Genomic DNA, 22841 nt, shown 5'->3' with positions numbered 1-22841 from the left:
TTGTAGATTTTTTACTTGCCAGTGTTGCCAGTAGGGCTGCCTGCTCTGAACTTAAGTATACCAATACATATTTTGATGAGCTTTGTACTGATATTGTCTAGTCTTTACTACTAGTTTGGTCTTTATCAATCAAACCGAATCCCTCCGATCATTTCTTTGAAACTTTTCACTTATAAGTTTCAACAAAAAAACATATTTTCAGTAGTTAGAGATTGAAGTTATTTTGAAGCCTGATTTATAGACGTAATCAAAGTATAAGAAGAACTAATCAGACGTTCAGAAAGACTCACAAAGGTGACTGAGGTTCTTGCGCTGTTTCTTCTCAGCACTGGCCCTGTCCCAAAGCAATGGTAGAGTTAAAGTATTACTGGAACGTGTAAAAGCCCTTTTCCAGCAAATCGATTACTTTTGACTGAAACTTTAACCAAGCGGTTACAGTCAAACGCCTGCCATCCCTAGCTATGGGTTGTTGACTCTTACGTTTGGATGTCAAAGCAAGGGTAAACGCAATGCAGAACTTGTGAATTATTAAGCGTCGAAAGAATCTTATTTTGCTCGGCGAAAGTTTATATAGGGTGTATCTGGCTATGATTACTGGCATTTGGCGTAGACATGTTGTTAGATTGTTAGACGTCTGATTTTGTCTACTTGTTGTAACTTTGATTACTTTTATTAAGTTAACGAGTGTGGGTTTCTATTTTTGTATTTGAAGAATTAGAAAACTAATTTATTTGATTCAAACACAATATAAATAATTTGACAGAATTTATTGAACCAAAATGACACCTATTCAGCGTGTGTCAGAACATGATGCTGGTATTCTGTTCTGTAGGAAGGAATAACAGTTGAAGTTTGAACTTGGATGATTCATTAAAATATAATTTTCTCGAAGTAATTATCTTCAAATTGCATTGGTGCAGTTGAATAAACTGAAACCTTATTCCCGTTTGTCAATGACAAGACCTTGAGGGTCAGAATTGTAAGAACGGAAGTGATTAAACGGTTATAACTGCATGAACACATTCGTCGGTGATGACCGACAATCATAAATCCTCTGTTCATATTTATGTGTTTGTTCGTTCATTTGTTTCTTGTTCTGAAACATCTGGAAAATCCTGAAAGTTCCGGAATTAACTTTGCTAGTAACAGCTGCCGTGGGTGCAGTGATATGTAATGTAAATACATTACATGGTTAAGATGTGGATTGCCAAAAATTTCCTTAATATTTAACTTGGAAAAATAGACTTGAATATTAACGTGATCCATGCATAGGTACATTTATGTAGACGCCAATGTTCGGAAAAAATTAAACTACATAATATGTGATAATGCTTGCTGCTACTATAATAGGGACTAACATCAGATAAATGGTTTCAAAAACGTCTTTTTTCAGTCTACACTGAACTCTATGTTAATCTGGGTAGTAACGATTTAATCCATACGTTCATCCAAATAAAAGGTAGAATAGTTACCTAAGCATGATGATATTGAATCCTGTTTTATTTATTTTAGTCATTCAACTCGCAAGTTACTATCCGACTATCAGCTCGATTATACAAATATTCAGATCAGAATCGAGCACCTCTCGACAATGTGACCGTGCACATAAAATTTGCTAACATTATGGACCTGAAGATGTATTCTGAAGCATAAGAATTCGAATACGAAATCACACAATCGCTTACGAATTTAAAAAGCATATTGGAGGTTGGAGGCGATTCTTGCATCGAATTACGGTACCCGGTAAGATACGAAGCTTACACAATGATGCAAAAATAAAGGAAAGAATAACAAATGAGGCCAGTTTGTTCGAAGACAGCCAACAAATGATGCAGGCAGGTTAATTTAGGAGGGCTCGGAAATAAATTAATGAATTAATTGTTAAAGAACAAAAACCACTTTGAAGATAACAATTAACGTAGCGTCCTTTTTGAAGATGAATAATGTGTTTGAAACAGATGCCATGGGTTTATTTGTTATAGTTGAATGTATGTGCATGATCTCATTCAACTGTCAAAAGGTTTTAGTTTTTTTTTTGTATTGAATGCCTGATTACATTATAATGACACACAAAAATCAACAAAACTGCTATTAATCGATTTACTTCCTATCCTGAGACGATTTAATTTATTAAGCCTACAAAAACTTACCACACATGTCATTAAGTTTTTGCTCCCATAACAAGGGTTATTCTTCAAGGTGAAAAAAAGTTGATGAATGAATAAACCCAGATATGGTCACTGGTAAATGGCGATCTTCGTCCAATGTTTGATTAGAGCGAGGAACGGTATTTGAAAATGTGTTTCCAAGTATTCGCTAATAAGGGGCCATCCATAAAGTACGTCACACGAATTTCATGATTTTTTGACCCCCCCTCCGTCCTTGTCACAGGTGGTCACATTTCTGAGACCCCCCCCCCCTCCCTAGTGTGACGTCACATGTTTTGCAATTTCACATCGAAAAATTATTAAATTAACAGCAGTTCCAAAATTATTTTTAATTCCATTTAAATTAAGTACTTTTTTTTATGAAATCAATATTATATCAAATATTTAAAACAATTGAAATGTGATGTCACGAAACTTAGGACCCCTCCCACCCCTTGTCACACTATGTCACACTTTGTCAACCCCCTCCCCCCCTCTTTACGTGTGACGTCCTTTATGGATGACCCCTAAGAACATTAAATAAGTGACCGTGAGCAGTTGAGAGCGATTATCGAGCTGTAATTGCTCACTTCGTTCGCTCGAGCTAAATACATAGTTGGTTATATTCAACAGGGTTGTCACGTGTTTAGAGACAAATAAATCAAAGCATAATTTCTCTCGCTATGAAGCGAAAGATTATGAAATCTTTATTTGCATTAATTTGGCAACGTGAGTAACATTACTATGACTTTTATTTCATTCCGTGATTTCAATTAATTTATTATCTCTATGTAAATAAAACATATTTTTAAGGACCTACTTGCTCTTGATAACAATCTCACCCGGGGGTGCAGATGCAATCTATGGTGGAGCGAGCGCTTTCCCCATAAGATGTTACAGATAAGATAGGAAAGTTTGTTACCGTGACTAATTTTGAGTTATTATAGTAATGAATTTTGCATTAAAATTGTTGCATTTTGCAAGTTTAAGATGACTTTACCAGGGATAACACATACTTGCCGACCCTGTGCAGCAGTAGCGCGAATTATGCCCACAATTAAAGAACGTGTGCTGTTTCTCCTCAAGCAAACCCACCCGGCTTCTTCCCTCGGGACTTTTTTACTCGGGAAAGTATGCGTTTCCGTCAATTACAGCAGTAGCTTAGTTAAATATGGCAAGCGATTATGACAAGTTCATGTTATTAACTGCATGAAAGCAGATTATGAATAATTTAGTAGATGATAAACCAAAGAGAGATATTAAGTAAAGATTTTATGTTTTATGCATTACGTAAACATACCTATATGTATGTCTCGAGCGAGATACGTGCGTCATCATGATTTGATCTTATGAAGGATCTAAGCCTAAGGTCATGTCATCAATCAATCAATATTATATTGTGATCATGGGGCTTTGCATTACTATGCACTTAATAAACACTAGCTTCTGTCCGCGGCTTCGCCCGCGTGAATTTCACGGTCATTAAGATTACATAAGACTTTATTAATTTGGTAATAAGGTCAATGGAATTTTCACCTTGAGAAATGATAGGTTGCTCAATGCTCATACATCTACTCGTCTATCTATGAAAATGTAAAAATTAGTTTGATATCTGATCGAAGTTTACTAATCTTAGTACTTATCGTAAAATTTAAATTAAGAAAAAACATATAATTATGTATATTAGTTAATTTGCAAGCATCCTGCCTGTCGTGAACAGACACGAAATGAAAACAAACCCACGTTCGTTTCTTAACATGTTTGGGCCATAAAAATAATTTACAGTCAAAACAAGCCGAAAATATAATGCATAAGTGTAAAACGTGTTATTTTGTAAATTAAGAAAATTGCTGGCTTTAAGTTCGACAGACGCGTGCGCACGAAAATGCAGTTTAATTTTTTATGGATTTTTTGTACTATATTTGTTTTTATTCGCATCTTAGATATTGTAGATCATATTCATAATAAAGAAAGAAATAAATAAAATATCAATAACGACGCTCGATGCAGGCCGCCACCAACCGGCCATTGTGGAAGTCATTGGGGGAGGCCTATGTTCAGCAGTGGACGCCCTATGGCTGAAAATGATGATGATGATGAAAGACGTAAAAGTTTATAATGGTGGAGCTTTCAATTTGTAAAAGTCTTTGGCTAATATGAATTTCAATCATCTTCCATGAACATTGAAAACAGATCGGCTCTATTAAACGCATAGTCACGGTAATACTATCATACAGTATTGTAACTTCATATAAACGGACGAAACGCGAGCTTTCCTTCGAAATTCAAATCTCGGTATGCGCTCGACATGCAAAAGTCGGGGGTGTCGCGAATGTGTCAAGTAATAAACTGACGATGTGCTGTTTTGTAAACAGTATTTTTTTTATAAAAATAATAACAAGTAACTATTTATACAGGGTGTTAGGTAAATGGGCTTATAAGCCGACACTAGCCCATGTTAACATTGTATGTAAATGGTATGGTTGGTGTAGTCAGTGATATCATATTTTTTTAAATTTTCATACAAAATAAAATTTATAAAATCAGATTTGTGTGAAAATTAAAATTCTGACTTCACCATACCATTTATATGCACACGTTAACATGGGCCAGTGTCTGCTTATAAACCCATTTACCTAACACCCTGTATAATAAATCAAACATTTTGTACGCCTCGGTCGAGGCGCATACATTTTACGGTCGCAAATTTATAAGATTTGTCACTAAATCTTAACACAAATATATTTTTTCACTAATGAAAACTCTATCTCCAGGAAAGCCTGACGGAAATGGAGAAATGGTACCATTCATGGCGTATTAAAGCGAACGGAGAAAAATCTGTGCATGTAACCTTCACTCTCAGAAGAAACTCCTGCCCACCGGTCAAACTTAATGGTATCCAAATACCTCAGGCTGAGGACGTTAAGTATCTGGGCTTGCACCTGGACCGCAGGCTAACCTGGAGAAAGCATATATGGACAAAGAGGAAGCACCTAGATGCCAAACTAAGAAACATGATGTGGCTTCTCGGAGGCCAGTCACAGCTGAACACCAGTAGCAAAATGATGGTCTACAAAACCATCCTTAAACCTATCTGGACCTACGGGATACAGCTGTGGGGAACAGCTGCCAACTCCAATCTCGACATAATCGAGCGCTTTCAGACAAAAGCCATACGTTTGATTTACCAAATCCCATGGTATATCAGCAACAAGCTCATCTATCAGGACTTGCCATTGCCCACAGTCAGAGAGGAAATAAAGAGCCACACACTCCGCTACAAGGATAGACTTTCAAATCATCCAAACTCTTCAGTACAACAACTCATGACCATTGAAGGCTTCCTATTCAGCAGACTGCAAAGAGCTAGTGTCAGGGGTCTCCTTAGTAGATTCCAGGACAGTTGAGAAACCATGACCACTGAGGGCAACTGAGTTACTGGACTCCACCCTACTCATGACAAAGAACAGTGCAAACGGACACAGGAGTGGATTATTGTAGTTCCCTTCAGATTGCCGCTGGGACCACGGATATAAGAGAAAAAAAAAAACTAATGAAAAGACAACATGCATTTTTATCCTATTTCATTCACAAAGTATTTTGTTTGTCAAAATAAAATAAAAAATTACAATTACAAAATACATTCACAAAACTAGATAGAAATTCTTAGTAGGCAGATGTAGTGAAAATAAGGTCTGCAGGTGGGCAGCCCTATCGCATGTTGTCATAAGGTGACGTACCGCGCGGCAGTTGACATTTATTTCAAAAATATGGCCGAGTTGGAATACTGTATAGATAGTATTACCGTGGCATAGTTTTATGTCAACATGCAAATGCAATTACCATGCACGACTTCTATGTGAATACATATCATGTACTGATGCATGCCCATATTTACATACGCTACGCTACTGACGTTTAGTAAAGTAGGGTTACCATAACAACGACTCACTCTAACGAAGTAACTCTAAATCCCACCAAAAACATTCTGTAAAAAACTAGCCAAGTCTCGACGGAGCTGCTTGTTTATCTCTAAAAAGTAATGAAATCTAGACAAAGTCGTGCCAAGTCTATGGTTCCTTACTGCGATTTCTTTATTATTATAGTTAATGTTGTGTGACTTGGCCGTTGAACAATCTTTATTAAGATAATCATACTTAAGTATTATTGAAATACGCAGCTTTATCAAGCCTACAATTGACTGGTTATTGAATCAACGTTTTCCAAGTGGCAATTTTCCATCGTCAATGGGTAGCGGTTCTGGCGACAGATTGGTGCAATGGTGTCATGGAGCACCTGGTTTTGTACCCTTCAACGGCCAAGTCACACAACATTAACTATAATAATAAAGAAATCGCAGTAAGGAACCATAGACTTGGCACGACTTTGTCTAGATTTCATTACTTTTTAGAGATAAACAAGCAGCTCCGTCGAGACTTGGCTAGTTTTTTACAGAATGTTTTTGGTGGGATTTCATTTCTTTTTGTAGAAAGCACTTAACATTAACAAGAAAATAAAGAAATAATTAATAAAAATAATAATTTATAATACAATAATAATACGAGTAGAATAAAGTTAATCGTTCCACTATTTCTTCTTGTAAACTTGTAAGTATAAAATTATAAAAGCCAGTCTAGTCTTATCCAGAGTTTTCCTTTAATTTTATTTATACTATGCGTATTAAAAGCAGAAGGGGAGGCATTCGCCCAGCAGTGGGACGCTATAGGCTAGATTAAATTATAAGATGTGTCCCACCCACTACGCCGGATTTTTGCAATGACAGTAGATTTTTTTATGTACCAATAGTAGAAGGAAGCATTACCACATCTCTAATACAACTGAGACCAGCTGAGGGTTCTTCATCAGATACTTTAGACCTTCCATTTTTGACATCACATGAAGCGGCCCACCAAGTAGAATATTTTTTGTAAAGGCGGTATATCAATCTCTAATAGTTTGGTTAGGCTCTTGTGTTTTCTAATCAGGGTCACCAGGTACTCCAGATCTTCGATTATCCTAGTTTTTATAGTTTTCCCTTTATGTGGCCATTAAATCCTAACTCTGTACCAAATTTCAGCTCTCTGAGGTTATGGGAAGTACTAGTTCTATTTTGATGATCATCAGTGAGTGAGTGAGTGTCATAAATGCGAAACTTTGCTTTCGCTTAACTTCAGAACTAAATGACCTACAGACTTGAAATTTTGGATTTTAAGTATGTGATTATAGCTTACTAGATGACGAAAATTTCTGCGTTCTGGTCTTATCCAGAGGTTCTCAAATAGGGGCCTAAAAATACGGCGAAATGGTTCCAGTAAAGGATGGTACGGCAGTGTTTGCTTCGCGCTCGACTTGGCGGGGGCACTGCCGTGCCCCCAGATAAGACGCTATTGGTATAGTTATTTGTTATCGAAAAGATAATACTGTATAAAAAGTATCATATTCCTAAAATGGAATATTCAGCCTGTAAACGACGCCATTATGGATAAACATAATTTGTAAATAATTTTCAGGAGCCCCTATATTAATGTACTGCCTATCCTTAAACACATTTGGGATTGGGAGTGAAGTACATATTACCAAAAATATGCTTTAAATTCGTGAACCCTCTCATTTTCAGTCGTTAACTAAGTTTATTTGACTAGTTTACACGAATGCCAGCTTTTAGATGTATTAAATCTCTCATGCTTACCGTTCCTTGTGTAATTACAATTTATAATACCACTACAGTTCAGCTCAAATAAACAAATGAATATAAACCAAGTCCAAACAAAACTTAAACGTTTGCAAACCCCACAACAGTCGCGTGGGGCTCGCGACACCCCGAGGCGATTCACGCTCCACTTGAAACCCCAAGGGGTTGCGTTTGCTTGAGGGCCAAACAGTGCGTGGCCAATGCTGCTACTCGCAGAGTGATTAAAATTTCAAACAGTGAGGGAAACACCGCGTCCCAATGGAGGCAATTGTAAACCTTTGCTTCTGGAATACCTACTTGGAAAATTAACTATAGCAGCTATAGTAAATTAGTTTAAAAAGTTTGAGTAGAAAGCTTCATTCGTTTTATCAAAGTTTTCAGTGTGCGGAAACTCTTGTGTGAGTCGCACTGTCACAAATCACACTTGTTATATTTTTCGTACCGACTTATACTTACGCGAAATAAAGGTAGGAAATCATTTATATTTTTCTGTGGATGGTTTTATTTTTAGTTATTGTAGTTTACTTTTTAATATTGTTACTTTCACTACTTGACATTTATTTTAGAAAATATCCGCATTTACGACCACCCGTAGAGGAAGAAAGCCAGAGATTATTTGCGATCCTTATCTAAAATCTATTAAATTACTTACCATTGACATGGACAGCAAATTCATATCTGTAGCTCCATACTATTTGAAATCAATTTTCATTGACGGTTGATCGATTTACTGATAGCAAACTGCAGGTCACGTTATGTTGCGGACTCGTGCAACTTTAAAGATATTTCTTCAAAAATATCATCCAATATCTTGAAAAGTAAGTTCTTAAAAACTTGAAATAATTTCAGGCATCGAATTAAAAATTATTCTATTCGACCTGAAAAGGGTAGCATTTGAAAGTCTGACTTGAGAAAAAGTTGCAAAAATAATTGAAGTCTAAAGAGGACAGAGGAATTGCTGGTAATACAGACGGTTTATCAATTACTTTTTTGTTTATACAGCCGTAGCATTTATCATCACCACATCTCGATATTAAATTGCTTTCCAAATCTGACACTTAACTCCCTGGTTTCATGGTAGCCAAACCACAAAATGTTAACTTCTCGATTATTGAGTCGATTCTAAGAAGTTGTTACTTGGTAATTCAATTCCATCAAAATTATGGTTTTAGTAATTTAGCCAAACAACTCTGGGTAAAAGCTACATTGATTTCTCCGAAACTGATGGAAAGGAATCGAATGTTGGGACAAGTAAACGAGTACTTCAGCTGGCTGACCTAATAAGACTTCAAATATTCTTTAGTGTTCATAAAGATTCAAGCAGAATAAAATTATAATTAAAACCGCTTCTTGAAGTTATTCTTCTTCTAATAATAGAATTATGGCAACGGCTTGGTTTTGAGAACCATGATTTCGGCAATGTCACGTAAACAGTTTTGACAAAGTAACAGGGTTAACAAGTTTCAAAAGCGCTGGATCCATAGATTTTAATAAATTCTTGAAGTTAACTTTGCTATCGGATAGTGTCATTTTTATATTATTTCTGTATGTCTTCTGTCCCCTCCAAATTGCAAACCAGTGTTAAGCTCTAATTGGTATATAATTTAGGCAACCGCCTCGTTGGAACCCCGTAAAGAGGCTCTATGTGATCCGTTATAATCCACCTAGTGGCGACCAACCACGGCCGGGTTCGACGCCCGGCAACAGCATCGGTCTCAATGTGCCGACCTCATGGATTCGCAATTCATCATTTAGTACAATCACCGGCGGAGTTGGCAACATTAATAACATTATCCATTAAAAAACTTGATTTGATTTTAATTTCAAGTTTGAACTTGCCGATGATCAGGAATATTTTTTCAGAACCTTCTCTACCTATATTTAGCAGAGCAAATAGTAAGTAGTAGGTAGTAGTGTAATATTTTTTCAGATTATTTATTAAGCATTGGGGGAGGCCTATGTTCAGTAGTGGACATCCTATGGCTGAAATTATGACGATGATGATGATTTTTTCAGAAGCCCCTTTGTAGCTTTGTACACAAAGCCCTGAAATTAGCCATTCCAAAATACGCAGTAGAAGAACAGTTAGATCAGTTTTGTTATTGCAAATAGCGTTTTAATTGTGTAGGTATTTTCATTTTTTACTAAACTAAGCTACCAACAAAATTTTAATTAAAACCAAATCTTTTCTGTGCGACGATGGCAACGACCGATTTGAGAAGAAAAGGTCTGAAACAGTTTAATCTTCATTAAAATCCATTCATGTTTAATCACGGTTCATAATCCTATTAAGTCTGCGCGAAATTAATCTAAATAATATATTTACAGCAAAAATATTCGCTTACCAACATTATTTAGATATTAATTATACATCTAAGTTCAAATTTTTACTTATCCTTCATCACGGAGCAGTTTGTTTAATTTATTCCGAATATTTTAATGTAAATACTAGTGAAGCAGGAAATTAAAGAAATGTTAAATTTTAATTACAAATAGCTTAATATCTTATTGGAATTCCGGCTGCTTTTTCTTGAGAAATTCTGCTGAAAATTAATTATGGTAAAATATGTACCTACTTACGTTGATGACTGTACGAGTACTTTTCCCTGTCAATCAATAGCCAATTGATTTTGCATTTCTTTTTCCGAACCACTTGAGCACGTATTGAGGTTTGAGTCGATGATCTCAAAACCTATATCTTCTGCTTTTCAACCGACTTCAAAAAAAGGAGGAGGTTCTCAATTCGACCCGTATGTTTTTTTTTTTTTTTTCTATGTTTGTTACGCGATAACTCCGCCAATTATGAACCGATTTGAACAAATCTTTTTTCAGCGTATAGGTAATACCTCAAGGGTGGTCCCATTTAAATTTAATAATAAAAAAAACAACCCCCAAGGGTGGAAAATTGGGGATGAACTTTTTTATGCGCAATATCTCCGCCGATTATAAACCAATTAGAACGATTACTTTTTTTGTTGAATAGGTATTATCAAAAGGGTGGTTTCATGCGAATTTGAAGAAAATATTTCACCCCCAAGGGTGGAAAATTGGGGATGAACTTTTTTATAATATACATTAAGAATATGGTCTCAATGTACTGCCTACCTTCAGTGGTAACATCAAGGTAATAAATAGTTAACTAAAAAGCAAGAAATAAGTAAAATTTTATTAAAAAAAATAAAACCGACTCCAAAAAACCTACACTAAAAAGTAGAAAAATAATTACTAATTACCTACTTATTTATTAGGACAAATTATTAATATTTATGTAGGTATACCATGATTGATACTTTTGGAGTCGGTGCAGGCAAACTTTACATGTTTCATAATCTTGGCACCGATTGTCGGCTGTTTGGTGTAGTGGTTCAGAACGGACTACTATGCCGAGAGGTCCCGGGTTCGATTCCCGGCCGGGCAGAAATTGAAATGATGAATTTTAATTTCTGTGACGGGTCTGGGTGTGACTATGTATAATATTTATGTATTTAAAAAAAAAAAGTATATAAGTAGTATATCCGTTAAGCTAGCACCCATAACACAAGCATTAAGTTGCTTACTTTGGGGCTAGCTGGCGCTGTGTGAAATCGTCCAAAGATTTATTATTATTATATTATTATTATTAATAATTTGTCCTAATAAATAAGTAGGTAATTAGTAATTATTTTTCTACTTTTTAGTGTAGGTTTTTTGGAGTCGGTTTTATTTTTTTTAATAAAATTTTACTTATTGCTAACCAGATTGGGTGGTAAACTTCAGAAATATTGAGTCGACAGCTTCAGTAGGCATAGCTCATTTCATTCATCTTGTTTTAATATCAAATTTACGGCTTCCTAGGCCTGTGTTTAAAATCAAAATATTGTCACAGCTGTAATTACGTCGCGTTCATGGGCTTTTGCTTTAATCTTTACAGTCTACTGATCTCTATCTTTAACGACGTCTAATTAGAATGATTAACTTTCTCATTTCTCCGTATATCGATACCTCTGGGCTCAAAGGTCGTAAAGGACAAAGTACGACTTTTCAGGAGAAGCAAAAAACGATTTTTTATTTTTTTATTCGACAGTAACTTTTTTGTTTTTCGAGCTATTAAAATATGACCTAAGAAGAAAGTGCTTAGAATTCACAGCATTTTCCGAAGAGGTATTGAAAAATTGAACTAGAGCTGTATTTACTGAGATAGATTTCCTTTACGCCCTCAAAATTACATTAAAAAGACCTTTACGCCCCTCAAATATTCGTCCTAGGCAAGTTGCTCAGGACGTAAGTCTATTTTTATTTTAACAAAACTACAAAACCAAGGTAATAAATGACAATTTACATAGTTTTATAGGTTTTCATAGGTCGTAAACGGAACATCCAGGTAAGGTATTATGCAAGGAAAAATTGATAATTTAGCTTAAATATTTAATGTTTTATGGTATTTGATATGTAATAAACCATTTCTTCACATATTTAAATGAATTATGTTTGTTTTTAATGAAATAAAATGATTTTTCGTAGCTAAATAATTTAATGCACACAATTTTAGAAACTATTTAAGCAGAAGTTTTGATATCTTCGAACAAGAAGATACCATTTCCGATATAAGAGCGAATTTAGAAAATAAATATTATGACGCTTTTAAATAAAACTTCTTAAATGTCTACTTTTTACGAAAAGCCGAAACCAATTTGATTTTATTTATTTATTTCATGATTATTAATTTTTCGAAAAACTACAAATGGCGGACTTAGTTCCATAGGGCAGTCTGTGAACCAGTTGACCTTATGATAATGCAGATAGGATAGAATTATTAAGGACAAAGGAAAACCAAACTAGTTATTCTAAATTCTAAATAGATTAAACATTATTATTCACCCACTTACTTTACTCCTACATAATACCGTTTTTAAAAGCCAATTATTTTGTAGTATAAAAATATAACTTCGAAAAAAAGTGCATTCGAGCTTTTTAGTAGATCTCAACTGACACTATGTTTCCCATGTTGTGTAAATATTTTTCCTGCTAGTTATATTTTATTAGCTGATCCAAATAACTTTAGAAACTATACTTATTTATTATAATTATTACAGTCAAAACTCAAAAGTGGTTTTGACCGAGGGCGTTAGTCAAAATTACTAGGAAATCATTAAAAACAATTGTAAAATGTAGCATTTTTATGATTTGTGCAATGTGCATACATGACACCTTACGGCCGGTTCACACATGTCTCCGTTTTACTTTTCCGTTTTATGTTATTTCACTTGACGAAAAAAAAAACGTACACGATAAAACGAAACAGTAAAACGGAGACATGCGTGAACCGGCCGTTGAGGTACTACAGTAAGGTGACTTTTTTTTTCATAATATTCTTAACAAATGTGACTTTTTCATTTTTTTCAATTTTTATGATGACTATCCTACCTTAATTAGGTAATACGTTATTTTATAGCATGTTTTCATTTTCTTAAATCATCTTTTAAAATTATCTTTTTCCCTGACAAATACCTAATTTCTTCAAATATGAGAAATAATAAAAAGCAACATTACTTTACCCGATGTGGGTAGATGTCATCATTTTATATGTACAAATCACATAAATGTTACACTCTAAAATAGTTTTATTACATATTTTTGATGGTTTTTTTATTTCTTTCGTTTGTTCCAAACGCACATACTTAAATACAATAAGAAACATCTAATAAATTTACCTTTCAGTTATTTTAATATCCTCTCTTTGTAGATTTTTAAAATATTTGTTTAGATAATCTAAGGGCGTAAAGGACAAATTATTTAGACTTTGGTATGAAATGTTAGGTTATACGCCCAAAAATGTGTGTTTACTTGTTCTTTACTACCATAGTAACTGTACTAAAAAATCAAATGTTATTTACATCCCAATTTTCACGATGAATTCTGTTTAGCTTATCAAAAATGATGGGTCGTAAAGGCACTTTTTTTGGGATTTTCGACAAACTAAATATACAGATCGATAGAGAATGAAATTCTGAGTAAAACTGTATACATAACTCATTTTCGGTATTTTGTCCTTTACGACCTTTGAGCCCAGAGGTATCGATATAGTATTTATTTATTATCACTTTCCAAGCAGCCTTATTTGTCACGTTTGACAACTATTAGGGCTATAAAATGGCTCACTAAGCCACTTACAGAATGTATTTATACCTAACTATAATTTCTTTGATTTACTACCATGTTCATTCAAATAAGCGTCCCTTCTATTTCCTTTACAATAAAACGCAAGATTTCTACGACTTTATCATTTTCTATTTTCAGAATTTAGTGTCGGCAGCAAAAATTGTACTAGCTGAGGATATAAGATTTCACGCATACGCCTTTATTCTTGCCCTTAGCAACAACGCACAAGCGTCGTACCACACGACATTGAAACCTTTTTTTTTTTTTTTTTTTTTTTGAAACCTATCCCGAGTGGTTGTAACCTCAGACACGGGATGCGTCTACGCACCCAACCGTGCAAGGACTAACTCTGACGTCATATACACATGTAAACCAAACTGCACCTTTTCCCCAATGAACAACAACCAAATTGCCGCAGCAACTCACGCTCCGGAACCTTCGATTCGTGCGTATGCGGTCTACTTTGTTGCTAAAGGCTGTCAACTCGCTTTAATGTCATACAATGTATGTAATAGTACTGCTGTTCTGTCTGGTATTGGTACAGCTGATGTCATTACAGCAGATACAATTTATTTGGTTAACGATCATAACATTTGATCGTTTTGCCAACATCAATGCACTGAAGTAGTTCACATTTAATGTCTTGTTAGGATTATTTACACCATAAGACGTTGTCGTACCTATTAAAGTGTTCAAATGAGAGTGGGTGTGATTTTGTACTACCATGAACAGATAAGCCTCAATTATTGCTTCAAGTATTGAAATTGAAAGACATTTTGACATCAAAATAGAGAGGACTAAGGATACACTCACATTAACTCTAAACTAGTAAGTAATAGAGGTGATGATATCATCGAAGACAACGTTAGGCACGATTTCATCCTACGTGTAGCTAATATTACACAACAAATTGGAAAAGCAACTATTATCGTTGTATTGGATTGGTTATGTCACGAATAAGGAATGGCACATAATGCACGAGCTCACTTCGAAAAGGAATAACTTTGGCGCATAGTCAAATCTACTGTAGTGATTAAAAATACAAGTAAATTCCCTGAACGTTGTGGAAATATTTAATTAGCTAATAATAGAGTATTAAATATGAGAAGTAGAACCTCGTTATGCTGTAAAACTAGATGATTTTATAAATGCGCGGGCTCTATGATTACATTAAACTTAATAATATCCTGAATTACTTTGCGGTCGTAATTCAATTTATACTTGACCCGTATTATAGCAAAGTTTCCGGTTTTCTCTCGTCATATAACCTTGATATTATTTCGGCCAAAAAGGTCGACCGTAGTGAAAGATAAATGATTAATATCGGACATTATGATAATTTATATTTAGATCTGCAATAGAAAATAAATTGGATGTCTATTTTTAGGAGCTTGCTCGAATAAAAGCTCAATAATGACGACAATGACTGCATTAGATACCGTATGAAAACAGTCTTTAAAATAATTCTGACTGTGTACAAACTAAATCATCTATTTGTCCCAAAGAGAAACAAGCACTGAAGAAATATTGCTAGCCCGAATTAAGATCAGAACAAATATGTACTGCAACTGTCCGAGCAACATCTGAGATCCCTTATGGATAATGGGGGCGCGACTTTGTAGCCGTGCCAAAGCCACGCGCCCCTCTGCCAAGTATTCGCGCTGTTTGACGAACTGGCCCGAGGAATGCCCGACATTGGACGTTGGATTAACGTGCCCCAGCGCTGATGGAAGCAATAACTCCTCACGGAATAAAGACTGTTGCGCTTGAGCCCCTTTTCGCGACATTTATTGCAGTTGGAAACTTTGCTGTGCCAACGGACATTTGAGGTGACTCAATTTGAAAGTGTTTGCACGTCGTAAAAGAGCATTAAATAAGATATAATTATAGATTTAATTGTTATCAAAACCTTCTCTAGTAAGTATAGTCCTTTCATTACTCCTTCAGTATTTTTAACCGACTTCAAAAAAGGAGGAGGTTATATATTCGGCTGTATGTTTTTTTTTGTATTATTCGACTCTCATCCGTTCGATGTCCGGAGTTTGCTGAACAATGTCGCGTCACGCTGGAATTACTCCAACAATAGCACTATAAACGCTAGCTAATTTGCCTAATACAAAGAGAATTTTGAAGTTGTTTCGCGTTGTTTAGGCAGTGACCACACTTACCGACGTGTGATCAGTTTGACTTGAGATCGTTTCAGTTAGAAAGGCTTGACGAAAATGCACAAACTACTTCTTGTTCACTTTTCTTCTACAGACTTAAAGCTCTTTCGGATCACTAACTCTGCATCGTTATGTGGTCACAGTCCCTAATACGCCCACGATGACGTCAATTAATATCTTATGGCTGTCTCTTACAATAACAGTGTGTAGGATGTGTGCGTATCCTTTTGTGTATTACAAGCTCGTATTATTTAAATTCCGTTAATTAGATGCAAACAAATCGTTGTTGTTTACAACTTATGACCGTTGGAAACAATGGAGTTAGAAGATGATGCTGTTTTAAACTTGAATAAGATTGTATTGTAAGCTTTTTTATTATTATTAAAGCCATGCCAACCTGAAAGGTCAAGCGAAACAAAACGCTTTCAATGGTTCGGCTCATTATTGTAAATATTATGTCTATACTTATACTGACCGCAAACGAGGGCCTCGCAGAAGATGTAATAAGGAAAACTAGAAAATGTTGCCATGATATCACATTTTTTGAATTACTAACAACATTGTAGCAGAACTAAGTGTTGGTATGTGATGTAACGTGACACTCGGGTTCTTGTCTGGTTCAAAGCGGCAAATTGATGGCGAATAAGAAATACTAACAAGATTACTACACAAATCATTAAATGGTGTTTCAGGATGTAAACTCTTTTTCAATAATTAGTTAGTTTTGTACTAAGTTTGGGTTAGAAAGTAATAAGCTCAAAGGATTTGTCACCATTGACAAGCTTAGAAATCCTTACTCCCTGACCAGAGCCTTGGAAAACTACCGCATATTAATTGCCATGTGGACAGCCGCTAATTTAGATTGACGCTCATTCATCAAGCCGGTGTTTTAATTACTCGCGTTAGCATTGACCGACAAGCAAGACAATCTATGTGGAGGGTTGGACTATCAGGAGCACATGCACTCATTGCCTATCACTCACAATGAACGCCTGTCACATATTTCTATTTATACTTGAAGATGATTACACTTGAGGGAATTGAAGTTCAAACGTTGATAAAAGTAGCACATCTATATTCGCACTTCTTCGTTATTCCTAAATTAAAAGGCAACGGGTAGACATAAACAAATTGACAAGCTATGTTAAATTCCTTGCCTTTTATAGATATAGTGTTACATAGCTCAACGAAAACATTATGTTTACTCAGAAATAATCGACATTTGAAATTGTAATTTATTGATCTTGTGTGTTTTAATGTGCAATTATATAGAAATCGCTTTCCTGTTTTACCTTTTTTGGTATTAGAAACTAGGTATCGATCGAGTACCTAACCGCTTGAAAACTTCTATAGTTTTTATTATTTGCAAATTGTCTACTAGGAAAAATTTTTCGCAATACACTTACAATAAAAATAAGATTAGGCGTAAAGTTTATTAATTATTGTAGATATTTTTATGCTCTTTGGAATACTTATGCAAATCGGTTGATAACAGTTCACAATAAAAGTTAATAAATAATTGAATGAATGTTTTGTCAATGAACATCTGGGCTAGTTCATTCAGGCTGCAAAAACTTCCACTCGAAACTTAATCGATGATCGCTTGCGCAGCTTGTCTATTACCGTTACTAGATGTCAGTAGGCTTCACATCTGATGGACGTTCGCTAACGGTGCTCGCCGCACAATGCAGACAGGGGTGGTACAGTTAGGCCTGTTTTCGAAGGGAGTTATGGCCTCGATTTTTGCAAAGATTAATCTGCGGATGGCAACAGCCAACACCGCTGGACCTCGCCTTTTGATGATAATCAATGTTCCGATGGAAGGTTTAAGACACCTGATAGATGGCGTTAGTTAGAAACGTTGTCGGCGATGCACAAAGTCTGACGATGCTGAAGGCGGCGATTTACAGTTAGACCTGTATTTGAAGATCTTTCTAACTTTCAATAATGATGTGCTGGATATAAATGTAGGAATTTGCTAATAACTAACATTACGAAGTTCATGCAGAACCAAAATTAGTACCAGTTGTTGGGTGACATACATATTTAAGCTCTTATTTTGTTGCTTAAATATCATGCTGGCCACTAAATACAAAATATCAGAAGAATTGTAATTGATAAAATATCAAGAATTTTGAAATGTAAATCAGATTGTACAGAATTTAATTAAACTTTAAAACAATATTATGTGAACCCTGGTCTTAATAAATAAAAAAACATTCTGACAAGTAAAATTCAACAAAAAATATTTCATTCATCTAACTTTGTTGAAGCAAGTAATACGACTATTTATACACGACCGAGAATTGCAAACAATTCTAGTGTTTGTAGTAACTTTCAAGTCATGGCATTTAAGAGCTAATATTAAAGTATTGTTCTTAAGCAAAGTCTAAAGTACAACAATTGTACTTTGAATCTACAAATAGATATTATTATATCTGAAGAAATATCTTATTACATAGAATAATGGGTGTTGCAAATAACTAACAAGCGGAGTCAATATAAAGCTTGTAATTAAAATAAAACATTAGAAATACTCAACCATTGTTACACAGTCTCACGCTAGAGTTGTTGAAGGTACTAACTGACTGCAGTATTATTTGTTTATATTTGCATAACCAATTATTATATCTAGTTCTTACTGTTACATAACCATTTGGTGTTGTAAATAGCAACGAAACGTAAATAACAAATCAGACACTCATGTCTAACGTTCAAGCGTATTGAATTATTGATAAGGTTACAGTACGTAAACATAAACTTTTTCACACCTATACAGTACTGTGCGCGCGATAAGAAGTGGAAAATATTTACTTTTAGCATTCAGTTATTTATTCGTCTCTATATTCAGCTTCGGAAGTATACAATTTGAAAATAACGCTGTAAACAAGTCTTGTTGGACCTTGAAGTTAGAAGATACCTCACTCAAGATAAAAACTTAATGCTTTTAACGTTTCAATTATCAATAGTGAAGAGAAAAGGTAAGAAAAGAAGCACCTTGACTTAAAAAGTCCAAAGTATGCCTCTACACTTTAATATAAATAAATAAATGGAAGCATTATTGCAATATTATCAAAGGTTAAATGAGTATTAACTAGAACATAAAACAAAACAATTCCTCCCTTTAACTAGGACGTCGTATATCGAATTTCTGAGTATTAATCAAAACAACAATAATTTGAATAATCCGTAGCAATCAGTATAATGCTCACGTTGTCACCTCGTATTTTCTATGCAAATTCCTCGCTTGTATCGCAATTGTGCAGCGGCGGTGCGCGCGCGCATGGTAGCAAACGTGATTTGCACATGCGCCGTCCACACAGTTGTATAATGCGTCCAGTCAATAATGTTACTATGCAACGTAATCGCGGAAAACTACTTATGTGGTACACTTGCAACAATGACCATTTTGTACAGACATTGCAATTTTTAAATATTTAAATTATGTTGCGTCTGTCGTAAGTTTGCAACGTATTTGGAGATTTGGAATAAATCGACATTCACTTTGTGTTACAATTTGTTTAATTTTATTAAGTTTTAGCTACTCAAAGATTAAATATTTGAACTCTATAAATCAGTACCTAGTTAACACACGTTAAGAGTATTATGTTGTTTAACGAAGCTGATAAATTATGCGTTATGTACTTATTTATCCCAATATTTACGATCCTTTTGACTTTGTCAGCTGCAACCTATTTGTGCATTCGTATCTTGTATGACCTCTTAGAAAAATGTAATGCCTAAAATTCTGTGATTTTATCAATTTACTCCGTCTGTTCTACACCATTTGAGAGAACTTGGCATGCATAATAAAATACAATTAACTTTTTTTTCTTTCTGGTCGGCAATATTCTTTTTGTGTGAGCTTTTTTATGTTTGCACTAGATTTCTAGTGTGTAGAGCTGAAATACTCTTTTTATTTTGTTGGTTTCGTATGTCCTCCAAATATTATGATGCTCAATAACTTATCACAATTTCCATTTATGATCTCATCAGTATCATTTTTGTATACTTATTTATTAAGTAAACATTTCCGTCATTAAACCGATAAGTTTAGTTTAAAAACAGGTATAAAAACTAACCGAGACAATGCGTAGGTGTGACTGCATACTCAAATAATCAATTTGAAGAGCTGTCGAAATATTTACCCGTACAAATATGGAGTCGCGCTCCTTTATTTATCGATGTGTTTTTATCAATTTATTTAACAATGTGAGCTCAAAATTTGCAAAGAATTTATAAACCTAAACGTTGACGTGACAAATTTTCAATAGCAGCTTGATAAACGATTTTTACTTTCAAGATGGTCGATTGTTGGGTTAAATTAAATGAGCAGACATTTATCCTTCGACCCGCTAATTTATTGCTGATCGAATGTCGATTAATGATGATTGATTTACATTATTGCATTTGTCTCTTTTCTCAAGTTTTTTGGTGAAGGAATTGCACGGTATTCAGAAGGGTTCATTCATAATATCTGTTGTTATTGAAATTCTGTATTTACTTTTAAAATTTAAGTAGTTTTTGTTATGTCATTTAGTCCTCCCCACAGGAGGAAGACCCTCTCTAAACGTTAGTCTAAATATTATAGCTACTTATGTTTAATTTCAAATCTCATGATATAAAAAACTGGCATAGTTATTTGAATCAAACTGAAAATAGTCTATGTAGAGTGACTGTCATCGGCGTTTTTGCTATCCAGCTGCGTTTGCGCTGCTAGTATTATAGTGACCTTGTTACTGAGGTTTATTGACGGAAATTTCCTTGCGGTCGACTTTATTCCGTCTACTTATCAGACTTATCAAACGTGTACCAATACTATTGTACTTGGAATTAAAATGTCTAAAGTAATTAATTGTTTTAGAAATGAAATTAAAAACATTGCAGGGAAAAAAATAATTTGTGTAAGCTCCTACAGTCACATTGCTCAATTATTCCTTTAGTTAAGGACAATCAACAAAACTTACGTATACCATACGTCAGTTTTCTCACCATCCAAGAATACATTCTACAATGTTGGCCTTTTGAAGTCCACCACGAGGTGCACAAGAAAGTATTGTTGGAAAATAACTAGGTCAGTCTGAAACTTTTACGTTTTGTTTTATTTTACTAACTTTTTATTTATTTCTGTTTCAGGTAAGGCAATGGCTTCTAAACGAGTGGCATCTGTAAAACAGAGGTACGGTATTACGTCAAGTAATAAATCATCAAAAATCGCCTATTAGAGAGCGTGGTGACAAGCATACATCACGCCAGAATAGTCCACACGTCACGGCGTCCATTTTGTGAGTGTGCGAACCATGAGCTTGTCCTCGAAGCATTGAACAAACATACGGTCATCTACCTCCTCGGTCGTTACTTAATATCCAACAAAATTACTCATAACTACTCATGAAACCGAAGCAAATATTTGTTCAAAAATTTGCCTACGACGCGATCGCGTGTTCGAAACCGCAGCTAAACGATCACTGTACTAATATATTTTATTACTAATGCACACATCGGCTTATTTAGCATTTATGGAATTAGTCATGGAAGTTGCGGAGTTGGTCACCATTGCATCATTAACCACAAGCTAAGTATCTTTGTCGAGATGTTTCAAGTTGCCGCTGTTTTCCATAAAGTAGTCCATTGCGGTAATTAGCGGTCTTAATTTTCCAATTAGTATTGTTTCTGTAAAGGTTTTAGTCAGTTACTGTATACCTAATAACTAATTCCAAATGAAGAAAAACAATTGTATTCTGTAATTCTTACAGACTCAAATAATGATGAAAGAAAAGTTTTTAATGACAGTACTAAAGATAGACGTTTACAAACGAATACTTATTCATGTATCTGGGCGGAAAATTGAAGAACTTCCACAGCTCTATGTCATGCCATATCAGCTGACAGCTGGGCAGTGGACTCACGAGGCTGAGAAACTATTATCAGGCATCCAACTCAATACATAGCATCTCAATTTACGGTTCTAGGAAAAGAATCCCCATATTGCGTCCATTAAGGTAGAGAGAAGTAGTCCCGATTCCTACTTTAGGTACAGTAGCCGCGTCGTCTTTCGGGCCTGAAATAGATTGTTTACGCCATGTGCGGGCGCAGTGCCAACGGTCACCTGAACCCGTACTATAATGTTTTGGCACATAATTAAATTTTTATCAACCTGGCTTGACTCATTTTCTCTTGGCAAATACCTCTGAGGTTTCTCTGAAATTGATTCTTAAAATTTAAAGCCATCAATCAAATAAAATGTTTTGTTTTTTAAATATAATTGAAATTCCTGTATGAGAACAATGCACCGGTAAGTTATGTAAATATTATAATCGAGTTTTCTATTTAGACACACATTGTTTAAGTTACTGGGCAAAGATACGCTAAATGATAAAATTCCAATAAAACTAAAGGTGTGAATATCGTTCAAGTTCATTATGTGGTTATTTCAATTAATAGAATGCTTGGTTTGTTAGTGGAAAACCCGAAATAATTTCAGTAATTTGTATTGGAAATGCTAAAACTGAAAGAAATTAAGATCGTCTCGGAACTTCTTATCTTACTCATCTATCTAAGATGAATGTTGAAATCTGGTGTGAAGTTCCCTCAAGCCTACGTTTCAAACCTTTAAAATATTCATCTCTGTCGTCAAAACATCGTTCCCCGTGGAGTCGAGCTTCCTACTTACCTCACTCCGATAACCTCTCAAAGGGG

The 22841-nt window shown here is 34.8% G+C and overlaps 1 protein-coding gene across 3 annotated transcripts in view; it reads left to right on the top strand.

The window, feature by feature from the left end:
• The window catches only part of LOC135084943 (protein bunched, class 2/F/G isoform-like), a 191580-nt gene that overhangs the window by 101033 nt on the left and 67706 nt on the right, over positions 1–22841 (top strand). The gene's annotated exons all lie outside the window — the stretch shown is intronic.

Source organism: Ostrinia nubilalis, chromosome 1 (genome assembly GCF_963855985.1).
Source record: "Ostrinia nubilalis chromosome 1, ilOstNubi1.1, whole genome shotgun sequence".
Taxonomy (NCBI): Eukaryota; Metazoa; Arthropoda; class Insecta; order Lepidoptera; family Crambidae; genus Ostrinia; species Ostrinia nubilalis.
Note: the sequence above shows the minus strand (reverse complement) of the source record. Positions and strands in the feature narration are given on the sequence as shown.